The 19,610-nt window shown below is 53.3% G+C and overlaps 1 long non-coding RNA gene across 1 annotated transcript in view; it reads left to right on the top strand.

Annotated features, from left to right (window-relative positions):
- Positions 1-19,610, top strand: part of LOC116669259 — a 118,308-nt gene that overhangs the window by 89,077 nt on the left and 9,621 nt on the right. The gene's annotated exons all lie outside the window — the stretch shown is intronic.

The raw sequence follows: 19,610 nt of genomic DNA, 5'->3' as shown, positions 1-19,610 counted from the left end.
TGAACATCTGGGCGAGTGTCTGGGTGGGGTTATCGGCTTGGAGGGTGAGTATTTGCGTGCATGCGACCGTGTGTATCTGCTTATCAGTGTGCCTGGTGTAGGATATGAGTGTGTGTCCGTGTGTGTATGTCTGGGTGGGGTGATTCAGAGCGTGGGAGCTGTATATCCCATGTGAGACTCAGTGAGCGTATAGCAGTGTATGACATGTATGTATTTGTGTATGTCTGTGTGGGTGTATCAGTGTGTGGGAGTGTGTACGTCTGTGCGTGAATCTCTGTGAGTGTCTGTGTCTCAGTCTCTGGAGGGCAGGGGGTGTGTATCTTTGTGTCTGAATGGGGTGTGTCAGGGTGTGTGTGTGAGTGTCTGTGAGCGCGTCTCTGTGCGTCTGTGCAGGGCTGCACCTCTCCAGCTTGGCGGGGCCCGGGCACTGTAAATCCATCAACTCCGCATGATTTTGTCAATCCTGACAGCTAACTTCAACACGACGACAAATCTGGCCCCAGAGGATATTAAGCAAAGACACATGAGCCTATAATTTTCTGCTTCCACGTGTGAGATGCTATAATAATCAAAAGAAAATGAGTTTCTAACTACCCCAGCTCTTTGTGCTGCTGCCTTCATGCCGGCTGCACTAATTGAATCACTCGGCACCACTGTATCAATGGTAACTTAGGTATTGGGGGGTAATCAGGCGTGTGGGGGGGACCAGCTTGGAGAGGTGCGGGGGCTTTTGTGAACGTCCCATCTGCCCCATGCACCAAAGCCGCCTGCCCGCCTGCCTTTGGCTGGATAAGCGAGTGACGGAAGGGCGGCCCCTCACCCCAGGGAGGGCTTGGGAGGGGATGCCTGGGGGAGGGGGCACCTGAACCCAGATGCTGTGGCTCCGGCCCCTTGGTCCCAGGAGGAGAACTGCACAAAAATAAAAAAAGATTTAGACCTTGGAGATGGCCCTACTTGGGTTCGATCCTGTCATCTGACCTCTGGGGCTTGGTTTTCTTGAATAGAAAATGGGACAGCCCGTCTACCTCACCAGGACAGGTGAGGACACACAGATTAAGCCTCGCAGAGAGGAGGCACTTAGAAGTCGTCATTATTTTTGTCGTTACCACATGTTTACAGCGCTTTGCCACACCTTAGCTACACGGCGCCAGACAGGACTCATTACCCCATTCTGTGTCTGAAGAAACTGAGGCTCGGAGACCTTAAGTAACTTGATCACTTGAGAGGCAGCTCTATGTACAATCGTGGGGGCTTGAAGCAGGACATGCGTGTGTGTTTGTGTGTGGGTGTGTGTGTTTTCAAAGAGGCAGGAGAATAGTTCCTGGTGGCTTCTAGAGGTCCCTTCGAACAGCCCTGTGACTCAATAAAAATAATAGTTGCTCACCCTCGTGTAGCACTTACCGTGGGGCATTTACTGTGTATTAACTCGCATAACCCTCATCTTGAGTTTATGGGGTAGAAATGCAATTATCCCTGTTATACAGATGAGAAGTCTGAAGTACAGAGAGGACTGGGTAACTTGCCCAAAGTCACACGGCCGGTAGGTGGTAGAACTGGGTTTCAAGCTATGAAGTCTGTCTCCACAGTCTTCATTTTTATCCACCACCTGTTCTTCTTCTTAAAGATCCAGCTGTACCCCCTCCCTCCCTTTTGCATCTCAGTCTTCTAAACGGAATCCTTCATTTGTGTCCAAGAACCAACCTCTGTGCCCGGCCAAGGGACCATTCCTCATGAAGTGAGCCTCCAGAGTAGGATGGAAACTTCCCAACCCTCAACCCCACTGTACACTCCCATATCAAGGTGGGAGATCACCCCAGGTCACTTTCTGGTTTGGGCCTCACTGCTTCCAATCAGACAGCAAGTTTTCACCAGGCAGCTGCTATGCATCTGGGACTGGGCACCCAGGGATCTACAAAGAGGAAATGCTTATAATTCCATATTTTGTACAGCACTTTCCTGCTTGCAAAGCTGGGCACAGTAGAAAGGGGACAGGTTTTGGAGCCAGGTAGATCTGTGTTCTGATTCTGGCACTGTCACCGACAGTTGGGGGCCCTTGGGTTTGTTACTGAACACCTATGACTCAATTTTTTCAACTGTAAAACAGGGAAAATTTTCCCCAAATATCAGGAACAAGGCAAGGATGTCTGCTCTCACCACCCCTATTTCACACTTTACTGGAGACCCTAACCAGTGCAATAGGGCAAGAAAAAGAAATAAAAGACACGCAGATTGGAAAGGAAAAAGAAAGACCGTCATTATTCATAGACATGATCATTGTCACAGGAAACCCTAAGGAATCAACTGTTTCCACCAAAAAAAAAAAAAAAAAAGACAAAGAAAATAAAAAGAAAAAAAGCTACTAGAACTAATGAATTTAGTAAAGTTGAAGGATACAAGGTCAATATATAAAAATCAATTGTATCTGACATGCTAACAATAAACAATTGGAAATTGAAATTAAAATGAGGACATTAATCTCACCTCACAAGACTGCTGGAAGGAATAAAACGGAGTAATATTTATCTAGAGGCATCTAGCTCATCTGCTTCCTCATAACTTTCTTTAGAGGCAGAGAAAGAAAGAAGCTGGCAGAGAATCACACCCATCATCCATCCCCTTCTGTGTGCACCACAACCATGGTGAGGGAGTGTTTCTGAGATGTCCTTAGTAGTTGCGCCAATTACAAATCTCAGGGCTTTGTTTATTTACAAATTTGGGGGAGCTGGGGTGTGGGGAGGTGGTTCATCAAAATCTGGGGGCTCCTGGAAAACGTGTTGCCATAAACACGTAAGCATTGTCCACCACATGGGCTGCCTTGAGGAGGCACTGAGAGCCACAGCCGGTATGCACCCTCCCTCCACCTGCCCTTCTCGTCTTTCTATGATTCAGCACTTCTGCTGAGCCAGGCCCTGGGTGTACCATGAGACCTGGATAAATCGTAGGTCAGTCTCAGCCTGGGTTGTATTCAAAAGGAAACCTAAGATCTCCCAAAAGCACTGATTTGCAACGAGGTCTTTACGAAACTCTCTTGGAAAAGCAGCAAAGTGGGGAAGGAAATTACATCACACAATATACAGCAAAACTCTCAAAATCCTTTTTAGTCCTGTCTTTCCCCAAAGTCTCCTAGGTCATTATACTCTCACACCCCTTTTTCCTTTTTCTCTCCCCAAACTTCAGCTCTCCTCTCTCTTGCCTCCACCACTCACAAACTGCATCAGTTCCTTTCAGATCCAGCTTTTGCCGTTGATAACTTCACGCTCTTTCTTTGGGTGGAAACTCTATGTCTGTGCCTGTTCCCCTGATCAGCTCAGGTCCGGGAATGTGGGGGTAGGGTGGGGGAGGGTGTCAATATTTAAAGGTAAAGTACACCGTCATAGTTTCATTCCTGCTCATCAGAAGCCCTCAAGTCACTCGCAGCCTTGTAGGGGGGAGATGAGTATAGACGGTTACACCACACACAGTGACACTGTCGTCGAGGCAGGTCCAACACACAACAGGTGCAAAGAGGATGGCCTGATTCCTTTGGGGCGGGGACTCAAGAGGAGGTGGCATTGACCCAGGGCTTAAAGGACAAGTAAGCATTCATCTGATGGGAGGACGGAGAGGAAAGGGGAACGTAATGGGCAGTTTTGCTTTACCTATTGGCCCTTGGATCCGTTATCTTCTTTATTACCATCCCACCCCAGTAGTCTTGGGAGGTGGGCGTACATTAATAGTCCCATTTTACAGATTTGGTTGGAGATGGAGACCCAAAAGGCAAATGAACTTGTCGAGGCCACCCAGGGAGCAGTTGGTACAGGTAGGATTGAATACTGGTCTCTATGGCTTCAAAACCTTTATGGTGGGCAGAGAGGAGGAGAACTTCAAATACCCGCCATGTGTGGAGGGCCAAGGGTGTAAGAGGAGATTGTGGTCACTGAGACATAGTGGCGAAAACAGTGAGGTACAGATCTGCATGAACAGTGCACCACCATTGGTGGGAAAGACTATATGTATTTGCTTATTTTTGCATAACAGTTCTCTGGATGGATACCCAAGAATCAGGGACATTGGTTGCCCTTGGGGTGGGAACTGGGGGATGGGGGTGCCCTGGGGGATGGGGAGCCCTGGGGGATGGGGAGCCCTGGGGGATGGGTACCAGGGTGGGAGGAAGCCATTTCACACTCCCTTTTATGCTTTTGGAAATTTGAATAGTGTGAATGGGTTACCTATTCACAAATAAACCAAATCGTTCTTAAAAGAGAATACACAAATAAGTAAAAGAAGAAGCATTACGCCAGGGGTGGGGTGCATTGCTCAGTGGTAGAGCGTGCGCCTAGCATGCATGATCCTTGGTTCAATTCCCAGTACCTCCACTGCAAAACATAATAATAATAAGCATTATGCAGTAATATTAAAATTCAAAATAAAATAGTGCCCAAACATTGACCATGCACTTGAGGGAGCATGTGATGGGTCACCTCTAGGTCTGGGGCTTAGCCATGGTGAAGAAGGGATGAGCACGGGGGCCCGGGGAGGAGAGCCCCTGAGAATCTGAGTCAGCAGTAAGGCTCTCTCTGCTCCCTGGCTCCATGGATGCTCCCTCTCCAGCCTGAAGAGTGAGGGGCTGTCAGACGGGGGCGGGGGTGGGTGGGAGGATGCAGAAGAGACATCTGAGATGGGACGGGACATTTGGGCAGTTGGGGCCGATTTGTCGCCATTTTCACGGGCAGACTTGGGAATTAAGTGGCATGAAATTGAGCACAGACCAGGTCCCCCCCAGAGACAGGGCAGCCCTCACCCAGGAGGGGAGAATGCTGAGGGGGTGGGAGGGGGAGGGGTAGCCGGCCGCCACGCTTGGCTGCTTCTGGGTGCAGATGGAGGGAGAATGGAAGGGGGCTGGGCCAGCTCCTCCTCCCCAGCCCCTCCCCACCCTCCTCTCCTCTCAGACAAGCAGAGGGTAAGCCAGACCCCAACATCGGGCCAAGCCTGGGCTGGCTCCCTTGTGCCCAAGGACCTCTGGGAGTCAAGGTTGGATGTAGCGGCCTGGCAGGACCCCACTCAGGGGTCCCCTCAGATCTTCTTGCTTATCTCAGCATCTCCCTGCTGTCATTTTTGCTCAGTGCCCAGGAATGGGGGCTGAATGGGAGGCAGAGAATCTGCCCCCTCCTTTGGGTAGGGAAGAGATGAATGGGACAAGGCATCAGTTGGAGAGCTAAACAGGGACCTGGGTTGCAATTTGGATCCAACAGTGTGGCCTTGAGTAAGCTACTTACCCTTTTCTGAGCCTCCATCTCCTTATCTGTAAAACAGTAATAACACCCAGCAGATACAGGAAGTTGACTGTGTGCCTGGCATTGTTCTCAGCGTCTTGGATATCCTATGGCAATTCATTTGATCCCCCAAATAAATACCTTATCAAGTCGTACTGTTTTCAGTTATGCTTCCATTGTACAGGTGAGCAAACAGATAGGTGGGTGATGAATATGGGAGGGGGTCAAGGGGAAGATTAAAAGAGACAGTGAACGTTTAGCGTTTAACACGAGGTCTGTATGTAACCCCTAGCTGCTGGCATCCCTGTTCCATTTGCCCTTCTGTGGAGAACGGGAAGTTCACGTGCGCAGCATCAGAACCGGAAGGAATAGTCCAGATCACTTCATTTGCGCTCTCATGGGCTGAACAGATGGAAAAGGAGGCCCAGGGGAGAGAAGGACTTGCACAAGGTCACACATCAAGTTGGGAACAGGCCAGGACTGAGGGTGTTAGTAAGTGAGCCAAGCCCTTGCTCTCCAGGGTCCTGAGGACACCCCGGGCCTTTGAGGAGGGCGGCCAACTTTCTTTCCCATGAGGAGAAGCATCAGCCTGGAATTCAGTCCCCATGGGCACTATGAGCTCCGAGTCCTGCGTCCCCAAGCAGACGGAGACCTAGCCCCCGCCCCGGAGTGGGTGAAGGGGGTCGACGACCTCAGTCTGCCAACCTGGCCACGTCCTCCTGGGCAGAGCTGTGCCCTACAATTAGGAAGGCTGTGTTTGCCTCAGCGCTAGGCCCAAGGAGTCCACAAAAGCCATGAGGAACCCCGCAGGTGGCCGGGGGAGGACAGGCCCCATGGTGCTTAATAGGACCTAATCTCTGCCAGTGTTGTCGGAAATGAAAATGAAAACAGCCTCGATTTTGTGGTTTAAAAATTAGCATGTGTGCCTCCATCATAAGTCCCTGGCCTACATTACCATACAGATTTATCCCGGGCCCAGCACGCGGCCAAAATATGTAATTACACGCAGGCTCGGCGTGGAAACGTTGCTCCTCTTCACTGTCTACATAATGTGGATTTTTTTTTTTTAAATGAGAGCTGGATCTGAAATTTCGTGAGGACCTACTTCATGAGAGATGCTGCCTGTGATGGATTTGGGAAGAGGGAGGGTCTCTGCCCCATTAGAAGTATGTGAGGGGGCTAGTGGGTGTGTCAGTTTAAGAGCCACCTCCCTGGGTCAGGGGAAAGGAGGGCAGGGAACAGAAAGCCTTGTTATGAAGCACTGTGCTCTCTGTGCTCTGGGTCCCATTCAGGGCTCCCTATACATTCTCTCCCTTCATCTGCTCCGGAAGCCTGAAAAGTGGGTGACCTTCTCCCCACTGGAAAGATGAGGAAACTGAGGCTAGTAATTGGTGAAGCCCATGTTTCAAACTCATGACTCCAGAGTCAATGCTAATGAAGTGGCCCCCAACTTCATTAGGCTCTCTTCGTCTGATCAGTGACCATAGACCTTCGGTTAAGTCACTGGGGAAGGAAGAATGGGGTGATGGATGCAGGAAGGTGGGTCAGTGTTCAACTATGAAGACTGAAGGAGAATCAGGGTCTTTACAGTGGGGACCCATGGTAGAAAGAGAAAGAAAAACGGAGATCCCAACTGTTAGCACAAAAACTGACACACAGTAGACATAATAAATGAATGATTGATGGAATGAAGGGACCACAGCCCTAAAATAAAACTCAGTGTCTTTATTCAGTGTTGGGTGGTGGACGATGTCCTGATACTGAGAGAGAAGGACAAACCAGCATCCCCAATGTGGGATCAGTGTCCCAATCCAGAGTTGGATGGGAAAGGGAGTCAACATTCCAGTGGAGGGATCCATACCCCGATGAAGAGTTAGTTGAGGTAATCAGTGTCCCACGTGGGGATCGATGTCCCAATACAGAGATGGTTGGGAAGAATCAATGTTCCACCACAGGGATGGGTAAGGGGGTCAATACCCCAGTGTAGCAATCAATGCCCCGATTCAGAGTTGGTGAAGGGGAATCAATGCCCCAATATCAGGATCAATGACAGTGTTACACAGAGATGAGTGTGACGGTCAGCATCCCAATATGAGATCTGTGATGGCCTGAATCCTACTCTAGGGATGGATGGAGGTTCATGTCCCAAAGTAGACACCAGCTTGCCAACATGGAGGATAACAGGGTAACTCTACATGCCCTCTTGGCTTCCCTAGGGACCTTTTCCTTCTCCTATTTGTTCGAAAAGGGCAGTTCCCAGACTCCCTGGCCCTTTCGTCCCTCTGGCTAAGTCTTCCACCGCAGAAAAATTGGGAATGGGGTGAGTGTTCTACCTGCAACGTGGCCCAGCCTGGTTATCCACAGCACGTCCCCTTGGAAGGCTCCTATTCCCTAGCCTGTGTCCAGAGCCAGCTTGCTGGTGAGTCCAGGGAACCCTGCCAGCCTGGGAGAGGCTGTTTACTTCCCGGGGATTACTTCCTGCAGGGAGACCAGGCCTTGGGTTCTCCCAGGCTCAGCACAAACCTGCAGTAGGTAAGATAAAGACACAACCAGTTGGTTTTTGCCTCATCGGATTGGTACACATCTAAAAACCAGTCATCTGTGTAATTTGACATTACATCTGTCGTTTGAATAATTGCTTCCCCCCATTTAACAGATGAGAAAAGCGAGGCCCAGAAGAGGCCACAGAGAAGTGGCAGAGATAGAGTTAGAAGCCTGATTTCCTGCCCGTCAGCTCAGCCCTTTTCCAGCTGCCTTAGGTTGACATGACAGAGTACCCCACCCCCTGCCAACACCGCCACCCCCTGACATAGGTGGGTTCCAGGAGCTTATCACACAGTTTAGGAAAGAGAATTGAAAGCATCTCTCCCCCAAACGTTCACTTTCCTGCATCTTCCCCATCGCTCCCCACCAATTCCTGGAAGTTGGGGGACAGGGTGAAGGGCCCTGTTGCTTTCCAGGGCTGGAGACAGAGTTGGAGGGTGAGATGGGTAAGCCGCCCAGCCTCCACCACCACGGGGGCTTAAGGGGAGGGCGTGAGTTTTCTCTTGCTCAGACAAAGCCCGGGCCGTGGCATCTGTCGGCTGACTCCTGTGTCTCGCAGCTGTTCGACAGTCAGACTCAAGGCAGGTGCCAGTTTGGGGAGGGAGGGGACATGGCTGCGTGTACTCCCCCCCGACTTCCTCCTCTCACACCCCCCAGCACAGGCAACGCCTCCTGTTGCCCATCCCACCCCAACAAGCCCACCCTGTGCCCCCTAAGACCCAGAGCTTTGGGGACAGGACCTCCGTCCCACATGGCCTCACTTCCCTTCCCCCATGCACTTGCCCCCCCGACCTCAGCCTGCTGCCAGCGCCCTTGGGCACCTTTGCCCAGCTAAGGAAGAGCCAGGAGGTGGAGGTGTCTGGCAGGAGATGGGGATCTTGTGCCTGATGGGATGTCTCTCACTTAAGCTTCTCTGACTGGGGCCGGGGGGCTTCCTGGAGACCTCCTAAGAGACTGGTGGTTCCAGATCTTCTGACTGGGGAGGTGGGAGGCAGGATACACAAGCTCACAGAGACAGGCAGCCACTGATGGGAAGGGAGAGAGCGGGAGCCCGCTGTATCATCAGGCTAGGTGAAAACAGCAGAGTGTGTGTACCTGTCTGTGCATTAGTGTTGCACACGCGAGAGCACAGCCAAACACAGGCATATTCATCCACATTTTTCCATGCACACACATGCAAGCATGCACACAGACAAGTTGGAAAAGCTTTTCAAATGCCCAGTCAGAACTCTGCGTTCTCCAACTCTTCAAACATTTGTACTCACTTATGTACTTATTTATTTAAATCTCACTACCACCCTACTCCCCATCTGAAAAGAAGGAATTTCAGACGGCTGAGACTCCTCCGTTTGGGCGACTAATTGTAAAATCTATTTTACTGTCCACATATTTTATTTTTAATTCTACGGGAAGAGGTGAATATGGTCAGGGGCAGCAGTGGAGGGGGGTGCGGTGGAGGGACCGAGGGTTGCTCTGTTCGGAAGATGATGCAAGAGGAAAAGAATATTTCCCTGAAAGCTTTGAGGAGGGGAAAAAATGTATAAATTTTACCCAGAGATGCTTCTGCGCCCCTCCCTGGCGTGGTCCTCTTGACCTCTTCCTCCCCACTCCCCATCTCCCAGCCCCCTCCCTCTTCTCAGGCCTCTCCTTCTCCCCTTCCTCCCTCCCTGCTCCCTCCCTCGCAGCCCCCCGCCCCTCCCCAGGGCCCCCTCCTCAGATGCAATCCCCCTGCTGTAATTTCTGGGGGAATTGCTTCATCTCGGGTGCAGATATATTTGTGTCAAGGTGCAGCTGCACAGATAGCCTTCCTCTATGCATAGTAAGAGGGTTTCAGAGAGAGAGGTTGTGCCCAGAGCAAGGCCTTATCAGAGCAAGCTGCCTGCCATTTATCTGATTCCCCATCAAATAGGAAAACGGGCCTCAGGCTGCTGCTTCCACTTTCCTTGGGAAAGCCATGGGGGGAATAATAATTTACTCCAATCTTTTTGTTTCCAGCACTCACCTTCAGCCTGACACAGCCCAGGGTCTCTCTGCCACCCCTGTCCACCCAGCAATGCCAGCCTGGGGGTACAGAATTGGTCCCCAGGCCCCCAGGGTCCATCCCTGGACACCCCCAGAAATGCCCTTGCTGGTTGAGCAGACCTTCACAATGGATTGGCATGAGCTGGAGAAGATACCCCTTGGCACAAGGGAGCCTAGACACGGGAAGGGAGGCAGGGACACAGCGGGGAGCAGGGGAGGCTTGGCCTGGCTGCGGGGGTCCTGGCTCCCTTCCCAGCCCCCACACATATGCAGATCCCCCATGAACACTCACCGAGTGTGTCTGTGTGTGCATGCACACACACGCACACGCACACGCATTCGTCAGACTTGACCCTGTGAGCAGCCTTGGATGAGGACCTATCGGTACCTTTAACTGTGTTTGTCTGTCCATCTGTCTGTCTATCTGTGTCTGGGGCAGAGATGAATGGAGCCCTGGGGGCGGTCTCTGTTCTCTGACCTCCCATCTCAGTTGTCAATCCCAGCAGCCAAGAACCAGCCCAAGACAGGATGACAGGGCCTGAAAGGGGGTGAGCAGTGGGTGAGGGAGGGGTCTCAGCCGGGCCTGGCGGCGGTCATCGGGCCTCACCCTCCCCGGCGGAGCTGCTCCAGGGAGCAGCAGGCAGCCCATCTGGTACAGGAGCCGCTGAGAGGTGGGCGGTGGGGAGGGGGCGGCTCCCCACAGGCCAGCCATAAATCACAGTTATGTGGCCGGGGGCAGGGCCTGGGCAAGGGCTAGGGGGCAGCCCCAGCAGCACACACAGGATGGGGCGGGGAGGCCAGGGTCAGGTGTGGCTGTAAATCGTCACCTCAGTACTTCCAAGCCAAGGCTAATCAGGGCGCAGTGACAGAACGCACCCGGCCCCACCCAGCCCGTGGGCACACTCATGTCTGTGCAAGCATATACACACTCACAGATACAAAAGCACACCTGAGCACAGTCTGCACACAGAGCTGTGCACACAAGGGTGTCACTCCCGCACCTGGATACACAAAGATGTGGGTGCACACCCAACTTCCTGCTGCACACTGCACACTCGTGCACACACACAGAGGCAGCTCTGCAGCTGTGTTCATTCACACCCAGGGACACGAAGATTACCTGATACACCTTAGCGTCTGCACACACACACACAGGTGGGCATACAAAGTAGTGGGCGGACTGTGACATCCAGAGCCAGCACGGCTTGGAGGGCAACCCCCGCAGCAAAGACAGGGAGCAGAAAGAGGCAGACTTGCGTAGTGGGCCCCAGGGCCCGGGTTCGCCTCCCAGCTGGCCCCCGCTGGGCCCCCAGCCCACTCAGCAGCCTTTCTTCAGAAGTCCGTCTCTCACCTGTCAGGAGCTCACACTGTGGCTTGCCCTCCCCCCGCACCCACACTGGAGTCAGTCTCATCCGTTGATTCCTTCCCCAGCATGGATTAAGCACCTACTTCGCACCCAGGCTCTGTGCTAGGCTCTGGCGGCAGGACCCACCCCCGCCCTCAAACCTAACACCCAGCAGAGGAGAGAGGGACAGGAACACAGTTACAGCTCACTGCGAGAGGGGCTGGCCCAGGGCCGCAGGGGCACGGAGGAGGGGCACCGCATCCAGTGTGGAAGGGGACAAGGAAGGCTCTCTGGGAAAAGCCATGATCCAGCTGAGGCCTGATGCCCAGCGGGAGCCGGCCGGGTGGCCAAGTGGAGCAGGAGAGAGGACGTGCCGACCTCCCTTCCCCCCAACCCCAGCATGTCGGTGGCGGTGGGTAAACGCCGCAGGGGCCACAACGGGCCCTTAGCCACTTGCTGCACCCCACGAGGCACCCACCTTGGGGGACCTGATGCCCGCTGCCCCTCCCCACCTGGACCCCACTGGGGACACCTAGCGCTGTTTCCCAGGGTTTCCCTAGGGATTCTTGCGTCTGTGCAGGGACAGAACTGATAGCTGGACCATGTCTTCCCAAAGGGCACCACAGTCAACTTCTATGCCGGGTGAGAATGAAGGGCTCATGAGGTGGGCAGAGGGCTGTGCCCACTCAGCCTGAGGACAGGGGCACTGACCCCCCACCCTCGGCACTGCTCCCTCAGGCCTCCTGGTTCCACTCGGGTTCATTCCCCACTGGAGAGCCTTTAAACACCTGCTCGGCATAGCTCTCTCAGTTCCATGGAGCCCTTCCCAGGACCAGGTGGAGAAGGGGCTTGAAAGCAGGACTCTGGAACCCCCCAGGCTCAATGCAACCATTTATCTGCTTGCCCTATTGGACTTCCAAACGGGACCTCATTGGAACAAAGGACTCCATGTGTGAAAACCATTAATCCATAGGACAAAGTCCAAAGTCAGCTTGGCAGTCAGAACCCTCCCTGCCCTCTCCCTCCTGTAACGCAGTCTTTCTCCTGTAACGCAGCCTCCACAGCCCTGAGCACCGCCCCCCTGCTCTCATCCCTCCATCCCTTCCACGCACACCTAGACCCACTCCCCCCCCAACCCCACCTCACCCTCCCCTCCAGCCAAACTCTAACTCATCATTTTGATTTTTATTTTAAACATTCCTTAAGTGTCTGCAACACATGACCTTGTTTCATTTCCTTTATAAAATTCTGGGAGGTATAGCTTTATTTCACTAGTGAGGTAACTGAGGCTCAGAGAGCTTAAAAGTTCACTGTCATCTTGAGAAAGCTAAGGAAGAGGTCATTCTAGGACCAGTCTGAGTCTCCAGGCACAGGATCTGGGCCCCTGTCTTCTCTCCCACCCCAGAACAATAGTGGAACAGGGATCTTTCCCTGCTCATTCTCACCTCCAGGGGAGAGTAGAAAGATTGGGTTTCTGGGGGTCAGTGGCCAGAGGAGAGGAAGAGGAAGAAGAGGAGCCAGGCTTCCTCGGAAGCAGAGAGTCCCGGCTGAGGGGAGCCCAGGGTGGATGTTGTGGGAGGGGGTGCTTGTAGGTCACATGTTCATAAATGGAGGTGGCTCCTGACCAATGTTTACATCTTCCGGTGCAAGTGTCTTGTCTCCTTCCTTGATGGGACAGGCTCACAGAGGTCAGGCGTCGGTGTCTTAGGGAGACAGAACAGGAGGGAAGAGAGCAGAAGCTCCTGGCTCTTGGTCATGCTTCCAAACTTCATGGAGCCTCAGTTTCCCCATCTCCAAAATGGGGATAATAATAGTATCTGTCCAGGACTGTTGAGAGAATTAAACGTGATGTGCCAGGAGCCTGAACCCTCTGCATATGCCAGCAGCTTCCTCCCGACTTGAAAGCCCAGGGGTGAGCTACATGCTTGCTGATTGATGGAACTGGCTGGAGCTGGCATATCATGTCCTGGGGTTGCAGAGACTGCAAAGGGCCTCTGTCCTGGGCTTCCCTTGCAGCTGACATGGGGGAAGGGAGTAGCTAATTTTCCCTCCTTTCTTCCCCCCGGGTGTCCTCTCTTGCCCCAGGGAAGGACCAGCTCCCTCAGAGTTTAAGTAGGTAAAAGAAGGTCAAGAACATTGAAGCAGCCCTTTTCCAGTAGAGCTCGGCTGGTTCAAGTCTCCCTGGGTGGGGCTGTTCCTTGGCCCGCCCACCCCCAGCCATCCAGAGGCCTCTGATCCCCCTCACGGATCACCAGGAGTGGGCCCAAGGCACTCCATCACCAACACAGACAACAGCCTGATACAAATTGGCAGGCAAAGGAGGGAGCAGTCGATATGGATTAAAAGGAAGGGCCTCCCCTGGCCTGGGGCTTCCATTGATCAGCTTCTTGAAGCAAAGACGCCAGCTTGGCCGGCAGCCACTGGGCAGCCAGGTCAGGGCCCAGCCTCCGTCCACTGCTTCACCGGGCCACAGAGCTCAGCATCACTGAGGGCCCCCAAATGGTTTGTCTAGAGTTGGGGCAGCCAGGCCAGGAGGGGTGAGGTGAGGGCACTCAGCCTCAGGCCCAGCAAGCATCACACCTCCAAGCCGAGGGAGTTTTCTTGCTTTGAGAAAATGGTCAGCAGCTTGTCACAGTCCACTGACTCCAAACAGCCCTCTGGAAATGTTGTTGAATTTAAATCCAAACACAGAGATACCCACATACATGCCTGTCACTCCTCCCGCCCCTTCCTTAGACATAAACATAGTTATCTCATGGCTACACACACACCCCCATGTGATTGAGTTCAGCCCCAAAGCGTTTATGGAGTACCTATGGGAGCCAGGCACTACAATTCCAAACAGCTTCGTGCCTTAAAGGAAAATACATTCTAAGAGGAGAGACAACATGGGGAGGAGGTCATTATAAGGCAGGGAAACAGGTACAATGACAGGAGTACAAGCTGCAGACAGAGGAAAGAGTGATTAACTCTAGGGTCATGGAATGCTATCTTGGCAGGGTTTTTAAGGATGAATAGGAGTTTGCCAAGTGGACAGAGTGGCAAAGGGATCGTTCTCATGGCCTGCCTCGTGCCAACATCTCTGGCCCTGCAGTGCACGCCTCTCCCTTTTGCTGACTATGCACTTTCCATTATGAATTTCTTTCATTCCCTATGCTGTGCCAGTTGCCTGAAATGTCCTTCCTCCCCTTCCCTGGGCTATTCTCCATTCAACTTTCAAGGCTTGCCTTAAAGAACTATCCCTTTCTCATTAGAGGGCTGCAGCTTACTTCCAGATGTTGCCTTGGCATCCTATGTCTCTCTTTCCTAGCTCTCAACACACTTGGATTCACTTGTTTGCTCTCTGAGGATTAAGTGGAACCCACTGCATCTGGGATGGTGCCTGACACATGTCAGGAGCTCAATGGTTGGATTGGGTGGGTGGATGGATGGTTTGGTCAATGAGCTACAACTAAATGAGGAATTTAGAACTGCAGAGATGTGTAGAGGACAGGAGGGTGGGATGATGGTGGGAGAATTGCGGCAGAGGAAGGCAAAGAAGCTGGCGGGGGTGGGAGTGTGGCAGGCCCCACGCCTAGGACTCACTGGCATAAGGAGTGAATTCTAGAGCATTAGTAGTACAAGACCCCTTTGAGATTTTGTAGCCCTACACCTTCATTTTACCAACGACGAATCTGACGTCCAGAGGAGCAGGGCTTGCTCCGAATCACCAGGAGGGTGACTCGGTGGCTCTGCTGGGGTTATGCCCCTGGGCTTGACCTCCTGGTCCAGGGCACATTCAGCCCCTAAACCCCTGGAGGGATCAGGAGGTGGTGAGATCACCCTCGTTGCTAAAGGACGTGTACTGAGTACACACGCGTGCACTCATGCACAGCACCTGTACCCCCGGAGCAGGTGACTGAAACCCAACGTGATGTAGCTTAATCCAAAAGGGCAGATCGTTGGCCTGTGCAACTGGGAAGGGCAGGTGGGGCTGCCTTTGGGTGCAGCTAGATTCAGGCACTTAAGCAGCATCGCCAAATGTCTCACCTCTGCTTCTGTCTGTGTGCTGGCCACGTTCTCGCCTCCACCTCCTGGCTCCCTCCACGTTGGGTCAGGGGACGTGGGGAGGAATGGGGCATGGCCCGTCGAGCTGGTAAGGGGTAGCGGGGACTTGCCTCTCTGAAAGTTTGTCTGTAAAATCCCAGATAAATATTCTGATGGTTCCAGCTCACATCCAATCCCTGTGATCAGAAGGATGGGGCGCTATGAGGGAGCAGGTCTGGATCTCACATCTGGAGGCCAGGGAAGGGCATGGTCCAGGGTCTGAGAGCTCATCAAGTGACATGGAAAGGAGAGGGCAGGACTCTAAAGGAAAAAGGTGCTATTACCAGCAGAACAGGGAAGGGATGCTGACGGGTCAAAATTGGCAGTGCCATCACAGGACTGGATAAGTAGGGCATAGTAAAAAGAATAATAGTAACAACAATAATGATAGCTTTTAGAGGATGCCGTGCAAGTACTTGGCGTGCAGTGTCTGTTTCAGCTCATTTAAACCAGGTTTGAGTCCCAGCTCTGTCATTTACCAGCCCCTGGGCCTGTCGCTGAACCCCCATGAACCTGGGGCGCCGTCAGGAAAATGGGAAGAATACAGCCCACCTACCAGGAGCCACTGGGGGTTCTCTGCAAACCCTAAATGTCCTGTACAACGTCAGGCAGTAGAGGTTCACGGATTCCAGGTGGAGACAAGGAACAAGGAGATGCTTCCAGTGACCCAGAGGTGTTCAGGCCAAAGAAGCAGCAGGCTGGCTTCCAGGCAGACTCGGCAGGAAGGCCAGGCCCGCCCAGGGCACAGGAAGCCCTGTTCTGAGAGCCCCTGGCCTGGCCAGTCTGCCCCCCGGGTGAAGGGGGTGAAAAGAGGAGTTAATGGATTACAGGGCTGGGCAGGAAGAAGAGAGGATTTTTCATTTTAAAATGTTCTGAAATAATTCATATTTGCTTTGCAGGACGGCGTTGTGCACTGTCAGCTCTGTAATAACTTCTAGGCCTTTATTTATTGTTTTGCCTTAATGATTTCGTGTTGCTCCGGTGTGGAGAATTCGCAGTGTCTTGTAACACATAATGGCAGAGAAGGCCCAGGCCGTGGCAGGCCCCGGTGAGGGGTGGGGGGGGTCACACTGCCCCACAGACCCAGCCCGTCCCCCTGCAGATGGCAGAGCCTAGAGCAGGAGGCAGTGGCCATGAAGCTCTGTGTAAGGTGCTTTATCGTCAGGGGCCAGTTCTCACAGCACTCTATGGAGCTGGTACTGTTATCCCATTTTACAGAAGTGAAAACTGAGCCTTGGAGCGATTACAAAGACTTGCCACCTGACTTTGCATGACCAAGCTGGGATTTAAACACAGGGCTGTTATATTCCAGCCTCTGTATACTAGGGGTCTTCAACTTTGGTATGTATAGGATCACCTGGGGAGAATCTTTAAAATGTGGGTTCCTAAGAACCAACTCTAGAGACTGGCTTTTGTGGGTCTAGGATGGTTCTGAGGCTCTGTATTGAACAGGGTACCCAGATGAATCACAGACATATTTGGGGACTCAACTGGTGGCTGAGGCCACCCTAGTCACACAATTGGACCCTGGACCTCAAAAGTTGTGATCCCATCATTGGCCATGTTTCCAAAGCCCACCTCTCTTATAAATATCCCACCAGCTACCCTGTCCCCCATCATTCTCCATCCTGTATCCCTGAGAGCATCCCTCCAGACCTCTGGCCCCTTCAGTGAAGCCAGGAGAGGAAGGGGAGGGGAGGGGGGAGAGGCTTGCTTGGTTGCCATGGTGATCCTCCACCTCCTGGTCTGTGGGGGGAGGCAGTTTCATTGTGAACCTCCAGCCAAGGCCTGGAGGGAAGCAAGCTGTCCTGGGCAGGGAGGAGGCAGAGGGGTGGGAAGAGGACTCTAGTCACTGGGGAGAGGGGTGAGAGGAAAGATGGGTGGGGGACAGGGTGGGGGTCCCTGGGCCCAGGGCAGCAGGAGCAGAGAGCCAGCCCCTCCAGATGCTGGGGCCTCCCGCCTTCAGCCAGGGGGTGGGAAGGGTGTGTGTAGGAGCTGAGGCTGACAGGGCCTGATGCTTCCTGAGCCCAGAGCTGGCAGGAGACCCCGGGCAGGTGGTGGCAGAGATGCAGGGATGGACGAGACAGCCAGAGGCTGGCACAGGGCAGAGACAGAGCCCCAGGGCTGGGAAAGACCAGGGTTCCAAAAGCAAAGAGGAGCTGTGGAAAAATAAAACAGAGCAGCAGAACCCTTCCCAGACCCCGAACTGCAGGCCACTCCCACCCCTAGCTGGGCCGGGGCTGGCACTGCCTGGGATCCCAGCCTGCTGGGCTGGGATGGGCTGGGCTGGGCTGGGCTGACTGGCAAGCCGGATGGCACAGGCTACGGCAGAGGCAGATGGAGCGAGGAGGGGGCCTGACCCCCAGCCCACCAGGGAATGGCTGGGATTGTCTGTTCTTTGGAGCCCTCCCCCTGCCCACCCCCCACCCCTCAAACCTCCCGCCTCTGGGATCACGGCTGGGGAAACGGAAAAAAGAAGCAACATCCCCGAGCCAGCGTCTCCGCCTCCTCCTGCTCACTTTGGCTTTCTTTCCCTGCCAATGGCACGCACTGCCTGCTCCCAGCCTGGCTCTGGCAAAGACCAGGACGCTGTGGAGCGTGCTGGGGAGGAGGGGCGAGGAGGCCACATCCTAGAGGGGAGTAAAAGGAAGCCGAGGGAAGCAAGCTCTTACTCTGCACCAGCCCCCATTAAGTGCTTTACGTCAATCAGCTCATTTAATCCTCACCATCATCCTAGGCGGTAGGTGCTGTTATTCTGATCCCAAGTTTACAGATGAGAAACTGAGGCAGTGAGAGCTTGAATGACCTGCCCAAGGTCACGAGCTAGGAATCGGCCAAGGGTGGGTTCAAACCCAGGAGAGGTTCATAGTTCATGCTCCGAGCTCCCACAGGCTACTGCCTTTCACCCCACCCCCACATGTTTAGTCTTTGCATTTCTTTTTTCCTTTTTTGCCCCATCTTTTCTCAGTGTTTCTCTAGCCAGCCTTTATTCCTTCAGGTAGTGTGTTCCGTTCTACCCGGGGTCCCAGGTCAGCATCGTCACATGGATGACTGGATGCAAACGCATACACGTGTGGACATGGGGACACTCACACGGATACTCACATGCGTGACCCTTGGAGGGGCCCACGTGCACGTGAACACATGCACACACTTCATGCACACTATTAGTACGAAATCCATGTGTCTGCACATACACGCGCAGACCCATTCACCCATGAATGCCCCGTGCTTACCACACCCTGAGTAGGTCTTCAGTGTTCTCACCAACAGTGTTAACTGTGGCTAAATAATCCCAAACAATGGTCGAGCCAAAAAAAATCTGTTTGGCTTTGCAATAAAGTGCTGCTTGGCATATGGGGTTTTTGGCAATACGTTTACTTTTCTAGGTTTAGCTTGGGCTGGTGTGGCCTCCTGCGTGTCTGCAGCTTGGCAGCCCCAGGTTCTTCGTAATCAGCCCCTGAGAACCTGCCAGATGCCAGACCCTCAGCAAGGCACCTACCAGACGTTCCCTCTGGTCCTCCCAGTGGCACAGAGGCAGGTCTTGCCATTTCGTAGGTGAGGACCCTGAGACTCAGCCAGTTACCATTTGCACCGTCACACAGGGAGACAGAGGATTCGAACCCCGGGTCGGCCTGAGGGTCTGCAAAGCTTGAGTGCCTGCAGGTGGGTCAGTGAGCCAGACATGTGACTTCCCAGGCGTGCCTCATCTGTCTGGAATGCGGCTGCCTCACCGTCTGGTCACGTCTGGGCCCCTCTTTCTGCGGCCAGGCTGGTGGGCGTGGATGGGTTGCAGTGGGTTCAGGCTGAGCCACTCTCCAGAAAGCCCCACACAGGCCGTGTGCAAGTAGTTTGCAAAAGGCTTTCCCAGGGGACAATGAAGACGATAATGACAGCCCAGACAGACTTACCACCCACCACCTAGACTTAAGTATACCCGTTCCTTCAGCATCTTTTAAATACCTGCTATGTGCCTGGCATTTTATTAGGCTCCGAGGACAATACAAACAGGAATCAAACCTGAACTCTGCCTTCCTTAGCATAGCTTAGAACAGTTTTCAGGGATGGAAATAGCTTTAAAATAAGTTCTAAAGAAACCTAAACGCTGTAGTAAGAGGGATGCCGAAAAAAGTGGAGCGATCACTTCCGGCTTGGGACATCAAGGCAGCCCTCCTCGAGAAAGAGGTGTGTGACCGGCCTTGCAGAGTGGGGGTGACTTGTGGTGGAAAGGGAGGAGAAGGGGTTCTTGGTTTCCCAAGGAGCACAGTCCAAAGTGCAGGGGGGAGACTGGCAGGTGGGCATGGAAGGACCAACTAGTTCCATTTTTCTGTAGCAAAGACTGTGGAGGGAGTGGTGGGTGG

The sequence above is a fragment of the Camelus ferus genome, chromosome 16, assembly GCF_009834535.1.
Source record: "Camelus ferus isolate YT-003-E chromosome 16, BCGSAC_Cfer_1.0, whole genome shotgun sequence".
NCBI lineage: Eukaryota > Metazoa > Chordata > Mammalia > Artiodactyla > Camelidae > Camelus > Camelus ferus.
This window is presented reverse-complemented; position numbering and strand designations above follow the sequence as displayed.